Raw genomic sequence first — 15,326 nt, 5'->3', positions numbered from 1 at the left:
GATCTTATTTATTTTCTCAAAGAACCAGCTTTTGCTCGTATTGGTCTTTTGGATTGTATTTTGGGATTCTAGCTCATTGATATCTGGTACAAGTTTTATTATTTCCTTCTTCCAGCCTAGTTTGGACTACTTTTGTTGGTCATTTTCCAAAATCTTGAGCTCTAATTTATTCATGTAGGCCCTTTCTTTCTTCCTGATGAATTCTGGCAGAGCTATACACTTTCCTCTTAACACTGCTTTTGCTGTGTCCCACAAGTTCTGGTAGCTCGTGTCCTCGTTCTCATTTGTTTCCTGAAACTTTTTATTTCCCATTTGATGTCTTCTCTAAGCCAAAGGTTGTTCATTACTTCCCTTAAAAAATATTTCCTTGCTGAGGTTTAGTCTGTTTGATCTATTGAGAAGTGACAAAGTAGTGTTGAAATCTCCAACTAGTATTGTGTTGTTCTCAATGTTTTTCTTTAAGTCTTTTAGAAGTTATTTTTTAGAATTTTGCTGGTCTGTCATTAGGAGCACCTACAGTGAGGAGGGTGAGTTCTTTCTGATGTACAGATCCCATTATCATGAAGAAATGACCTTCACTCTCTCTTATAACCTATAGCCTGAAGTCCATATGGTCTGATACTAGTATGTCCACTCCAGCTTTGTGGAGGTGTTCTTTTCTTTCTTGAAGAATTGTTTTCCAGCCTTTGACTTTGAGCCCATGGTTGCTTTGATTGTTCAGAAGTGTTTCTTCAGGCAATTGAATGTTGGGTTCAGTTTTCTAATTCATCTTCCCATTCTGTGCCTCTGAATTGGCACATTTAGTCCAGTGACATTGAGGAGATTGTTGTGATGGGGATTTGTGCTATCTTTATGTAGAATTTTTGTACTTGTGTGGATTGTCTTAGCTTAAAGTCGCCCCGTTAATTCTTCTTGCAATAAAAATATGGATCACTTTACAAGTTTGCATGTCATCTCTGTGCAAGGACCATGCTAATCTCTGTATCATTTCAATTTTAGTATATATGTTACCAAACATTTTATGAGTTAATTTTTCCATATTTTTCTCTTCTTATTACTTTGAGTGTTGTCCTTACTCACTCCTGTGGCAGACAGTGATTCCAAATCAAGGAATGTATTTCAAAGCAGCATGAATAGATAGATTTAGAACTTTAATGTCCCAGCAAGAAAAATATGGTTTTTACCATATTATCTTTTACCATACCCAAGGCATCAGTTTTACAAAATAATTCTTTTGGAAGATGGTATATGAGTCTTCTTTAATGCCCTTCCCTGAAACCTTCATTAAGACCATTAAACTAGAGCCTTTTGCTGTTCTCACCTCAGTCCCGTGTACATCACCAGGAAAAGGTGGATGGTGTTCTCTGCAATTTGACCACCTTGAATGTAAGTAGGATTTTTCTTCTGAAGGAAGAGGTGAGGAGAATATTGATGATTTCATTCCACCTTATTACAAGTACAATTTGAATGGAAGGTGAGACTCATGAGGCTCCTGTAAAGGACAGAAAAAGGGGTCTCAGTGAAGTTTAATGGCTAACACACATTAACAACCCAGATGACTCCAAGTAGCCTGTGTGTATCTTTGTGTATAGTGAGTTTCATATCTACTGAGAGTGATTCTCAGTCATGACACACAGGCAAAATAGCCCTGTATTTAAAAATCTAGTTCTCTAAGCAGAGTGGGGTCTCTGAAGTGATTGAACAAGTGTATAGTAATTTATTACTAAGCACATAAGTACTTTTCGATCTAAAATTAATTCCAAATATGTCTAAAACGACAGTCCCCTGACCCCGCACCTGTCTTTCCTCACCAGGTCCCCTTGGACGGGGATGGGTGAATTTCCCTCACTGCCCTGAGTAGAGCCCCGGCAGCTGAGGACCTCTGCAACCAGCCATAGGTACGCTTAAGACCACGCTGCCCAAGCTTGAAGGAGACTCATGCATGAAGGAAGTGGAAGCAGAACCTGTGTAAACACACAAAAAATAAAAGGCTGGCGGTCAGGCCGTTTCACCACTCCACAGAGGTCGATGGCAATGGTCAGGAGATGGAAGGAAACGGGGGTCAGGCTGGTTGGTCGTGGAGCAGCAGGTTATTACATGGAAGAGATGTATGTCATAGAGGCCTCAGGAATCCTAAAGCAGGTGCGGGCACTGAGATCCAGGAAGATTCCCTTATATAGATCATAGAACCTCTAAGTAATAAGTAACCTTATTACTTTGAGTGTTGTCCTTACTCACTCCTATGGCAGACAGTGATTCCAAATCAAGGAATGTATTTCAAAGCACCTTCAATAGATAGATTTAGAACTTTAATGTCCTAGAAAGAAAAATATGGTTTTTACCATATTATCTTTTACCATACCCAAGGCATCAGTTTGTCATTAAAAGGGGCATTACAGTGATGTCATCAAAAGGAGTTACAGAAAGAACATTGAGGCAGCAAACCATATATTGATTCTTTACATCCACATTGTTTCCTTACATCAGCAGGCCAGTAGTAATACTGGCCTCAGGGAAGAAGATACAAAGCCAAACTGAAACCTTCCACAAGCACTTTCAGAAGCTGCAACCACCTTGATTTGCATCCCAAAGATCAGCCTGGCTAGAGCTGGGAATCTACACCCCAATGATCAGTCCTGGCTAGCACCTGATATCTGCAGATCTAAGACCAGCTAGGTTTCTGAAAGAAAAGGAAAACTGTCTCAGTATACTGAAATCATTTACTGAAGGCAGTTTGAAGGGGAGAAAGCAGTTTCATCCAAGCTAGTCAGGACACACAGGAAAACAGCTTATAGGAGATCTTTCTCCTCTCCTTGTCCAACCAACATATAAGCATATATAATATTAATCATTTTGTATGGACACAGTAAGAAATACTTTGAGCTTGTAGAATTGCTCTCCTAGGGCCATCTCGATCTCAGACTGCAGTGCTCAGGCAAGATATCTTTCCTATTCCTAGCAGCAGGGCCCTAGTGTTGTCGTTACTTTTGGATCATGACATCATATGCCTATGATCAACCTCTTAACTTATAGTTAAGAATCTTGGCACCTTGGCCTGGCCCATCGTGATGCCAGGTTAGCACATAACTTACTGGCTTGTCCTGGTTCCATCCAGTCCCACGTTGGAACCCTGCCCTTGGGGTGCTAGGAAGTGAGGGCAACTGAGGCTTAAGTTGAGAAGGCAGAAGCCCAGGAGTGAATAATATTCAAAGCCAATCAATTCCTAAGTTACAAAGCATATTAATTAATTGTCTTCCTGTATCTATACAAAAGGACATTGCATTAAGGTAAACTGCTCAAAAGACATAAGAAGAGGAGGAAGGCAATAACTTACAGTATAGCTTCAGTGTCTAAGAAGGATGAGACCTTACAAATGGGTTGGGGCAGAGAGCATAGAAGTGGTTACAGACAGACAAAGTAATGGAAGTGACTCGGGAGCACTGTGATGGGTGCAATTGGATAAACCTAAGCCCCGTGTACTTCAACAGAACCCAGGTGTGTGGGACAGGGGGATGTGATCTCCAAGTCTGCTCAGATCAAGACTGGACCCCCGCCATCCAGATCCCCCATCTTCTAGTAGCTAAGTGTTACAACCACGAACAGCCCCTGGAGCCATGTAACCATGAACAGCCCCTGGAGCCAAGATCCAGAGACTGGATATTGTTGATAAGATAACAACTCTTATTGTCCAGCTCTCACTCTCAGAGAACCTGGTAGGCTTCTTCGAGTATCTTGCCCACATGGCAGAGTCTGTGCTTCTGGTCACTGTTTCTTTTGAAGTACAGAAGCTACTTAATTTAAGATAGTCCCCTTTGTTTATCTCTGTTTCCAGTTGCTTTGCAAGTGGAGTGTTATCTTTGAAGATACCTTTAACTTCAATGTCCTGGAGGGATTTGCCTACCTTGTCTTCAATGTACCTGATGGATTCTGGTCTGATTTTGAGGTCTTTGACCCATTTTTATCTGACTTTTGTGCATGGTGTTAGGTAGAGGTCTGAGCCATTTTTTTTTTACATGTAGCTGTCCAGTTTTTTTTGCACCGTTTGTTAAAGAGGACTCTCTTGCTCCACTTCACATTTCTTGCTCCCTTATCAAAGATTAGATGATTATATATTTGTGGTTGTGTGTCAGTATATTCAATCCATTTCCAATGGTTTGCGGCTCTACCTTTGTTCCAGTACCATGCTGTTCTCATTATTATCACTTCATAGTAGAGTTTGAGGTTGGGGAAGGTGATGCATCCATCGTTTTTTCCCCAAGAATTGCTTTAGCTCTTAGTGGCTGTTTGTTGTTCCATTCGAATTTCAGGAGTGTTTGATCAAGTTCTTTGAAGAATGTCATGGGTATCTTTATAGGGATCACATTGAATTTGTACAATGCTTTGGGGAGCATTGCCATTTTGACAATGTTAATTCTCCCATTCCATAAGCAGGAGATATGTTTCCATTTCCTCGTGTCCTTTGTTATTTCCTGTTGTGTAGGTCCTTTACCTCCTTAGTTAAGCAGATTCCAAGGTTCTTGATTTTTCTGAGGCACGATTGTGAATGGAATTGCTTTTTCATTTCACTTTCTTCTCTCTCATAAGTTGCATATAAAAAAGCCATACACTTTTGGGTATTGGTTTTATAACCTCAATTTTACTATGAAAGTCTATTGTATCTAGAAGCTTTTTTGGTAGAGGTTCTAGTATTCTTTAAATAGAGTATGATATCTGCTGTGAATAGTGAGAGCTTATTGCTACCTTTTATACATAAAAACCCTTAATATCTTTTTCTTACCTTATTTCTATTGCAAGTACTTCCAGTACCACCTTGAACAGAAGTGCCAAAATGAACTTTTACGTAGCACTTTCTGCGTGTAAATTTCTATGCTAAGAACAGTGTAATATACAGTGATATCTTAGTAATTTACAAGTAAATTATGAAGACAGATACTATAAAAATTTCTTTGTATAAATTTCCAAAATGTGTAGCTTTTATCAAATATATTAAGAATAAATCGTATATCTTGATTATACCCTGAAGATTATTTCCTTGTTAGGAGTTACCCTTCTAAAATGCAATAAAGAGACACATTTTAAAAATATTGATTATTCGCTCATTAATTCAATGAATCTTTGTTAGTCTGGTGGTGCAATGCCTCCAGGAAGTCAACCTGTACCCTCAGGTGAGTGCATCAACACTGTGATGGTGTCTTCATGCTTCCTGATAACCTCAAATTGCCACTGTGCCTCTGGCTGGATCCCAACACCTCAGGACTAAGTTTCCCGAGAAATTAAACTCCCTAAAGATATGTGGGAGCCATGTTCACAAACCACCCCTGGCTCAGCTATACAAGCTAATGGATTGGTCTTGTTTCAGAGACCCATAAAGAAGTCTTGAAAGAGATCAAAAGCCACAGTTAACCTTGGACCTGCAAAAGGATGAACACACTAGGGTAAATCGAGGGAGGCAGGTTAGTTGGGTGTCCACCCAACCAGAACCCAGTGCAGCCACTTGCTCCCACAATCGAAAATCGTCTGGTTTCCAACTTCTCAGGATGGTTCTCACTGAAATATAACAGCTGAAAATTCGGATATGCGGGTTTTGTGACTGAAATCTCCAGGCATTCTCTGGGTCACAATGGGCATCCCATCCCCACTGCCCTGTACTTATGGAAGCCTCAGCAGTCATTTCCATACCTTAAAGCTACTCCAGCCTTAGCTTCCTGTAAAAAATACTAAAATCCTTGAACAAACATGATGACCTCTTAGTACATGTACGAGACCCATGATGCACAAAATAAATAGGAGACAGAGAGAAAGAATCAAAGATCCTGCCATAGAGACAGGCTGGTGATGGGGGTAGGGTGTTGGGGGATGGCTTTAGGGAACCAGGAACATTGGTGGTGGGAAATGTACACTAGTGGAGGGATGGATGTTGGATCGTTGTATGACTGGAAGCAAATTATGAATAGATTTGTAATGGTCTATCTCACAGATATTCAAAAAAACATTAAAAATATATATCCTTAATTTGTAACTCAGACTACTGATAGAACTTTAAAACCCAGCATAACTATTTTTGTGTTCTCTGTAGGAAAATAATGTTACTCACCAGTGTGCCAATAGCTTGTAGAATGCTAAACCCAAAGATACATCAATGACTGTCTTTGGCATGAATATTGTAATTGCAGCTATGCTATGTTTTAGAATCAGTTCATGAACAAGAAATCAAGAGGAGCAAGTGGCAAAGAGCATCAGTGTTGAATAGATACATAATGTTTGAGGAGCTTGCAAGGGAGACGGAAAGATTTGGCAAGAGAACAGGGAAGAAACAGAAGAGTGAAGTACTAATAAGTATCATGAGAAAAATGCAAGGGAGGACATTTCCTGGCAAGTGTCACACTTTGTTGAGATTTTGGTGAGGATAAGTATTAGAAAGTACCTTTCCCATTTAGTGGTAAAAAGGTAACTTTGATGGGTGCATTTAAAAATTACTTTAAAAATTAGAATCACCAAGAGATACACAGTTACAAAGTTGCTCATAATTGAGTTTCAGTCATGTAATGTTCTAGCACCCTTCCAGTATAATGGGGGCATTTTTGAAGGAATATCCCTGGTGGGAAGACTAGGGCATCTGAATCTTAACACATTTCACCAAATATATGATCTCTTCTCACATGATATACCCTTTCTCCCCTGCTTCTTTGATTTATCTTTTCATGCAATATTTCCTTGTGAACCTCACCTCAAGTGAGGGTCCCTATTTAAGACAAGTACATGTTTCTGGGGTATTACATATTTTTGGTTGCTGGGAGAGTCTCTAAAGCAATGCTCAGGAGGTGTGGGGGCCCCACAGGCAATTCTCAGAAAACGTAGCCATGGTGCTTGGGGTCCTCCTATGTTATACAGCCTTTGATACTCTGGCAATCAGGTGGTGCTGGGAGTCAAATTGAGTGCCTGTGAGACAAGTTCCATAAGCACTACATTATCTCCTATGGCCCTGGGTATTAGATTGATGTCAGCATTCAAGGTCCTCCCTTTTGTCAGAAAGCAGAAACTTGTGCAGGAGAAAGTGGAAGAGACCTTAGGGTTTAGCTAGGTTGACTGAGTAGATGGTGGTAGCATTAAGATTAGAACATAAAGTAAAAATAAAACCAGAGAAAGATCTTACAATAGTAAAGAGGGCTTTAGACGTTACTGGGCCTGCTCGAGCAAATCGATGATCAACGGGAGGGCCTTTACCTTTACCAATCTCCAAAAAAGTTTCAAAATATAATTATTGACAAAAATCATATAGAAGTCCAAATTTTTACTGTTCATGGGATAACTATATTAAAAAGAGAAAAGAACCACAATAAACATACAAGTAAAATGAAGGTACATTTCTTTGGAGTCTTTCAATTATGTATTTATATTAGTATATATACAAGCATAATCTTTAAAAAATAAATTTCAGTTACTATAACATTTTATTGAGTTTTTTATAATTGTAATGTTTTACTGCTAAGATGATATTGTTGTGAACATTTATATCTATTTGTCTACTTTTCTGATTGTTTACTTAAGATCTGATATTAAAACCTACCTTACTAGGGCTGGAACGATAGCACAGCTGGTAGGATGTTTACCTTGCAATTGGCCGACCTGGGTTCAATTCCCAGCATCCCATATGTTCGCCTGAGCATTACAAGGGGTAATTCCTGAGTGCAGAGCCAGGAGTAACCCCTGTGCATCGCCAGATGTGAACCAAAAAGAAAGAAAAGAGCTTACTTACTTATGACTGGGTATGTAGCTCAGGGCTAAAGCACTTGGCTTGCAAGTATGAAATTTTGAGTTCTATTCCTCACACTATAGAAACAAAACCAAAATATCTCACTGTGGTTGAAAATATATCTCAGTGGTAAAATATTTGCCTCACATTTGTGAGGTTATGGGTTTGATCCCTGAATTTCCATATACGCACACAAAAGCTAATTTACTTAAAGAATATTAAACTGCTTAAAGCTAAGTATATATTGCCATACTATTATACAGATTTAATTCTCAATAAAATAACTTGAAAAGGTCTATTTTTATCATCTTTGCTAGGAAAAGATGTTACCTGATTTTTAAATGTTTGTAATTTGGGACACATTTTAATTTGTCATTTTAATTTGTGCTCTTTGTCTACTACTGAGCTTGAAAATTGCTCCTGTGTTTACAAGTTATTTACACTTCTTTGAATATAGATTATATGATCATAATTTATGCTTATTTTTATATACAAGTTTAATAGCTAAATACTGATTTATTTCACAGCACTAATTTATTAAAAACATTCATATTTTGCCTATCATATTAATTGACATTAGTTGTATGTTTTTATTGTTTTTTGATCACTTAATTTACTTTTTATCTTTTCTTTCAGATTGTAAGATTTTCACAGAAATGAGCATATGTTTTTCTTTATCTTCTACAGTTTTAAACTGAGAACAACTGTTTGTTTTGTACAAATAAGATACCTGTGCCTTTACTATTTCTTCTCATTTTATTTACATTATAAGACATCTCGATTCATCTACAATTTGTCCTAGTAAGTGTGGTCATATTGAAAGAAACCACCAATTTTTTCAATCATAGCACTGTAGCACTGTCCTCCCGCGGTTCATCCATTTGCTCGAGCGGGAACAAGTAACATCTTACAACAAATTGTGAGACTTGTTGTCACTGGCTTTGGCCTATCGAATACGTCATGGGTATCTTGCCAGGCTCTTGCTATGTGGACGAGATACTCTGGGTAGCTTGCCGGGCAGAGGAATTGGAATCAGGGTTGGCCTCCTGCAAGGCAAATGCCCTACCCGCTGTGCTGTAAACGTTATCTAAAATATACTAGTGATACCAAATGTTGTTTCTTTAACAGTGCAATATAAACGATTATTTCGTAATTTTCTTGATGTGTTAATGAAATAGCTAAGCTCTTGAGTATCATGGGAGTATTTTTCTAACACAAGAGTCTGACGAAGGTGAAAATGTTATAACCGTCTTGTAGGATTCCATCGCTCTAGCCTGATTCATTCTACTCTGCTCTCTATCCAATCCGGTCTTCTTCTTGGGATTCTGACCTCCTGATTGGCTAGCCTCTACCTTTCAACTGCCTACTTTATGACATCATTCTCCCACCAAACCAACCACCAACTGGTAGAATCTTGGGGGTCCCATGTAGTTGTTTGTAAACAAATGTGAATCATCATGGCAAGTGACGAGTGACCAATGATCAATCACCAGTGAGCAGTCGTCTGTACTGGACACTTGTGGTCTTTATCCGCTTCAGTATTCAGACGTACTCTCCTACCGTCTCCTTTTCTCGTCTACCTTTCATCGGTATTTCCTCTTCTCTGACCATGTCAGGTAAGGTATAATACTTTTCAAAGCTTTTCATTAGATTTATCATCCCTAAACTTAAAAGAAGTCTAGTAAAACCAGCACGTAGTAATGAAAGAAAGTGTTCAAGTAGAATTTTATAAGTCTCATTTTAGCTTGACTTTGATATTTCCTGTGTGATTTTAGACATAGGCTTTCTTTGTCTCACATACAAACTGTTTTTCCTCATTGATTACTTTATATTTTAGACGTATTTACGAGCTCAAATACAAACATATATATATATATATATATATATGTTGATTCTCTGTGTTTCTTTTTCCTTTTAATCGTGTATTTTATAAAATATCCGTTGACAAAAGTAAATCAGATACAGTATTTTTACAGAAACAAAAAATGTAGATGCTGTGGAAACCTGTTAATATATACCCGCATGGTTTCTCTCTAATGGTCTCTCCTCTTGTATTTATACTTCAGTGTTTTAAATATAGTTGTATTACACAGTAATAATCATTGATCTTTGAGTTTTCTATTTAAACCAGGTAATAAGAAAATTTGGGGCATGGGGAAGGTGTGGAGTGCTGAGCGATAGGGAGGCAAGCCGTCTGAGGTAAGAAAGTTTGGGATCACTTTCATCAAACATTGACCAATCAAAACCAAGACTATATGAGGGAGAATAAAATAGGTAAGAAAGAAAGAAAGAATATGAATGGCAATTATCAAGGAAGGGGAAACCATCTGGATTGAATGTTGAAGAAAACCAAGGATTTAAAATCAAAAAAGAAAGAATATATGTTAAATATGCTGAGGTAAATACACTGAGAACAAGTCAAAGCAATTTACTACAATAAATGCCAGGACTAGAAAGTATACAATTCCTTGAGTAGGGTACCAGTAGGAAAACCAGTATATCAGAAAGCCATCCTTGGTGACATTTTTCCTTATTAACTTTTAGAACACAGTACTTGGTACATGACAATTTGGAATATGAACATGCTTCAGAAATGATGCATCCCATTAATAGCTAATAGTGGCTATCTAGGTGGGTGGAAGAAATAGAATCTTCAATGTTTTTTATGACGTTCTATTTTTTAAGTACATGTACGCGTTGCCTGTTGAAATTTAAAAAAATGGTATCTTCTAACTTGATTCAGGAGATTTGATTCATTTGTGTGGTAAGTAGGTTCCAGGTTAAAGCTGCTTGTCATCTTTACAAATATTATTTCATGTGATTTTTTCTTCCTAACATGAGAGTATTTTGATAATAGTCAATTTCCGTTTTTAGATCCTAAGAGGAAATAGGAAAATCAAGTCACACATGTCGAATTACACATTTTTGTCATATTTCTTAATTTTGATTGTTCCTACATTAAGAATATTTAATGGAATTTTGGTGCTCATTTATAAACATTGAGAAGAACGTTTTCCAGGTTAATAAAGATAATTCAACACTAGGTTTTGAAAGTAATTTTCAATATTTTGTGATCATTTTATATGGTCTTTTCTATTTGTGTGATAAACTGAAATCATATGCTAAGTTTAACACGTGTTGTTTGCTGTTTAATATTCAGAGGTATTGATGAGAATAATTTTTTGTAATTACGAAGTTTCTCTATTTTACTCATTTGAAACATTTCTTACCTATGAAATACAATCAAGTTTATTCCTATTTTCTTTTTTTTTATGTAGTTACTGGTAAATCTTTTCTGTTTAATGGACTGGTAAAGTGTGCTCTCAAAAATCACCTTCTATTCCATTTCTTGGCTAGCAGTTTTTTCTAAAACAGAATACACTATTCATATTGTATAAGTAAAAGGCCCTCCCGTAGATCATCGATTTGCTCGAGCGGGCCCAGTAACGTCTCCATTGGAGACTTTGTTGTTACTGTGTCTGGCATATCGAATACTCTCGGTAGCTTGCCGGGCTCTCCGACAGGGGCGGAGGAATCGATGTGGAACAATTTTTTAATAAACTTATTGGACTGTTTTATTTGGTTTTGTTTGAGACCCCATCCACAGTTATTAAGGGTTTACTCTTGGGTCTGCTCTCAATAACTTACTGTACTATACAGCTTGCTACATAGCCCAGATTTCACTGATATGCCAGACACAGTAACAACAAAGTCTCCAATGGAGACGTTACTGGGCCCGCTCGAGCAAATCGATGATCTACGGGAGGGCCTTTTACTTATACAATATGAATAGTGTATTCTGTTTTAGAAAAAACTGCTAGCCAAGAAATGGAATAGAAGGTGATTTTTGAGAGCACACTTTACCAGTCCATTAAACAGAAAAGATTTACCAGTAACTACATAAAAAAAAGAAAATAGGAATAAACTTGATTGTATTTCATAGGTAAGAAATGTTTCAAATGAGTAAAATAGAGAAACTTCGTAATTACAAAAAATTATTCTATATACTTCTATATACTTCTTTTTCAGTTCTGTGATACATATTTTTCATGATGTTTTCTTTATACTTCCTCCTATGAAAACACATGAAGTGGAAAAATTATATTTGTGTATGCATTATTATTCTTAGATTTATTTATAAACAACTTAAGACACAGAATTTAAATAAATTTTTCCTTTCAAAAACATTTCTTGGGAAAAACTCAAGTAGTCATTTTTGAAGTGGATCAAAAATCAGGGTAACTTTCAATGCATCAACAAGATTAAGTCGTAAGTGAACCGTACTAGCACATATTCATTGCACAAGCCAAATGGAAACCTGATGATTACAATGGTAATAGTTGTAAAGTCCCCAAATGCCTATATTAATGTAAGGTATATTCCTAACCATTTCTTCATTGTAGTGATCATGCAGAGTCCTGGAAAAAATCCACATGCTTAGGTTCCGTAACTTGGAAATTCATAAGGGACAGAGAGAGAGTACTGGAGGAGATAAGGCACTTGCCTTCTACACAGCCAATCTGGTTGGACCTCTGTCACTTCATACACTCTTCTGAATGTTACAAGGGGTCACTCAGAGTGCAGAGCCAGAAAGAGCCCAAGAACACTGTAAGTTATTGGTCCAAACTATACTTCTTAACATGACCAATAAAAATTATTGGAAAACATGAAGTCTCTTTGTCATTTCTGGCCCTCAGGTTTCTTCTTTTCCAAAGAATGTTACCCATTCTCTTAGACTTCCTAGTTTGGAAAAGCTTCCCTTATAGGAAATAACATATGAATCAATAGGAGAGCAAGCTACAGGCATTGCTAGGGTAAGGAAAAACTATCTGTAACCAAGAAATCCAGGTACAGAGAAGATCACCTGGTGGCTCTACAGTTCTGTGTTCATTTGGGAGCACGATACCAAATACACAAAGTGCCAAAAGGTTCCAGACTTTGAATCACCCCAAATTGTTTGAATTTTGGAAACTCAATTGACTGTTGGTACTAGAAGCATCTTGATGGCTTAAATTTTAAGTTCATATTGTTCCTCTCAGCGTTGAAGGAGATTATTAGTCTCACAGATTTTTTTCATCACCCTCTTGTTCCTTACAGAAAATTTTCAAAATCCATCTGTATTGGGAACTGCACATACTCTGCAGCATTCCCTTCCCGTGGTGAATGATGCAGCTTCCCTAACAGGAAGTGTCTGCAACTACTCCAGAGTATCTACTCCAGCTGGTAGTTCTGCTTGGCTCCTGGCCTCAACTTCTGGCACCTCTTTCCAACCACTGATGTGTAGTCCCTATCTTTACCAACATTTCAGCACAACAATGCTATCTGGAGTGTTTAACCAGAGTCATATATCCACCTCAGCTTCTTCCTGTACTAGTGTTTTGGAATGGGATAATTCAGAAAGTACTGAAGAGAAGTCTTCTATGGGAGACTTTTCTGTGACTGTCCTTGACCAAGTCACCGCTGTCTCTTCCATGTCTAAGGCAGCTTGCTATGAGAGAACCCTAGATACCAACAACACGGTGTCTGTGTACCCATCACTTTCTGCCAGTCTTGTTGAGAGAACACCGTCTCGGTATCCATATCAGAGTCAAAGTCTGTCACTTCCCTACCAGGACCGAAGGCAGGTGTATTACAATCATCAAGGAGGTCTGGGAACTCGCCTTTCTGGCCTGCAGTCCTATGACTCCATTTCATACACAGGACAAAATGGCTCTGCTCCCCAAGCTTACAGGAACTCACCTAGACAAATGGTTATTGTGCTGAAGGAGGTCCTGCCCCCAAATAACCAACCTCCAGCCACCTCCTCTGGAATCCACTTCTCTGTGTCTGCTCAACCCATCACAGAATCGAGTTATCAAGGTGAGTTAACCTGAGAGAAGGGAAAGAAAACTCAAAAATTGGGGTTAAAGAAGAGGAAAACTTTCCATAGACAGGTGGTATTTAAATACACTGAAATTTTTAAGTTTATGAAATGAAGTTAACTAAACTCAGTTCATGTTTACTCCCCTCACATATTTTATAGCATATTATTTTCACACTCAGCATAAGAGCTCCTAATGCACATTGGAAGGTATGATAGTATAATGGACAACTAGTTTTCTTATAATGAACTTCAGGAGCACACAAAAGAATGCACATTTTTCCCAAGTTATTTCATTTATTTTTTAATTTTTATTAGTTAAACATCATGAGGGACACTTGTAGACTTACAAATTATTGTGCTTGCATTTCATTTATACAATGATGGAGAACCTATCCCTCCACCAGTGCCCATTCTCCACCACCACGGTTACTAGTATTCCTGCCACCACCCATACCCTCCATCCCACTCAGCTTCTGTGGCAGAGAATGCCACATTTTTCACTGTTCTAGTTCAGCAGTCCTCCAGAATTACCACACTAAAAGTAAAATACATGTCTTAAACTAGTATTTTGTTAGTTTCGTAAGAAGTTTCAGAACTCTTATTGTAATGGTACCACGTTAACTTTTCCTTCCATTAATGAGCAGCAAGGTTCTGAATACACTTGTGGTTTAGAGATTCTGTCTCAAATCATGAAACCTAGAATCTGTACTTCAGCACAAATATCATGCTGAAGTAGTGCTTCATTCATACTATTATTCTATGATATTCATTCATTCATCATCCTGTTAATCGTCGATTGCCTCGAGCAGGCCCCAGTAACGTCTCTTTATTCCTAGCCCTGAGATTATATTCAAGGCTTTTTAGGAGAATGAGACCCATCATTGTTACTGGTATTTGGCATATTTGGTGCGCCACGGGGATTTTGCCAGACTCTGCCCTGTGGGCAGACTATATTCGATAGCCTGCAAGTTTGTCCAGAGTAGGAATGAGATAATGAGATATCATAAAAAGATGTTTTGATAAGATGTAGCGCGGCCGCGAATCCGGCCCCGCGGTTCCGGGAGCTGCATTTTGTAGTCTCTGAGTCTTGGCCGCTGATGGGATTACACGGCGTCAGGGGGCCAGGTGGTGGGTGTGACCCCCGCCTACTGGAATTTGGAGGATCTGGGTGGAGGATGCTCGACTCCAATTCGAGTAGGCTTGGAGATCTCGGCCCCGGAACCTGCGTGGCTTTGTCCCTCTGCCAGTACCTTCATGTGTGTGGAGAGTGGTCTCAGCATTCTATGATATTAACGTCCTTTTATTTTTCTATGAAAGTGAATAAATTGAGAGTAAAATACATTACAATGCTAAGCTCTGTATGGCACTTATTAGTTTGAAAATCTCTATTTTTTTTTAAAAAAAGCTTTTTTTGGAGGATGTAGAATCTGTGTCATAGCCCGAAGTGCTCAGGATTTACTCCTGGGTCTGTGCTAGGGATCACTGCTGAAGATGCTTAGGAGATAATACATGATACAAAAGATCAAACTGAGGTCAGCTGTGCGTAGGGCCAGTGCCTTACCAAATGTACTATCCCTCTGTCCAAGTCTCTTATTTTTTAAGTTAGTTTACACAGAAACTCTTTCAAATACAAAGAAAACCAAAAATCAACAGCATCACATGACAAACAGTAAGAACTATAACAGTTACCTCCAATCTTCTAGCACAGGG

The 15,326-nt window shown here is 38.2% G+C and overlaps 1 pseudogene; it reads right to left on the bottom strand.

The window, feature by feature from the left end:
* Positions 1-919: 919 nt before the first annotated feature.
* Positions 920-1,018, bottom strand: LOC130022975 (uncharacterized; annotated as a pseudogene).
* Positions 1,019-15,326: the final 14,308 nt, after the last annotated feature.

Source organism: Sorex fumeus, unplaced genomic scaffold (assembly GCF_029834395.1).
Source record: "Sorex fumeus unplaced genomic scaffold, SorFum_2.1 ptg000021l, whole genome shotgun sequence".
Lineage (NCBI taxonomy): Eukaryota > Metazoa > Chordata > Mammalia > Eulipotyphla > Soricidae > Sorex > Sorex fumeus.
Note: the sequence above shows the minus strand (reverse complement) of the source record. Positions and strands in the feature narration are given on the sequence as shown.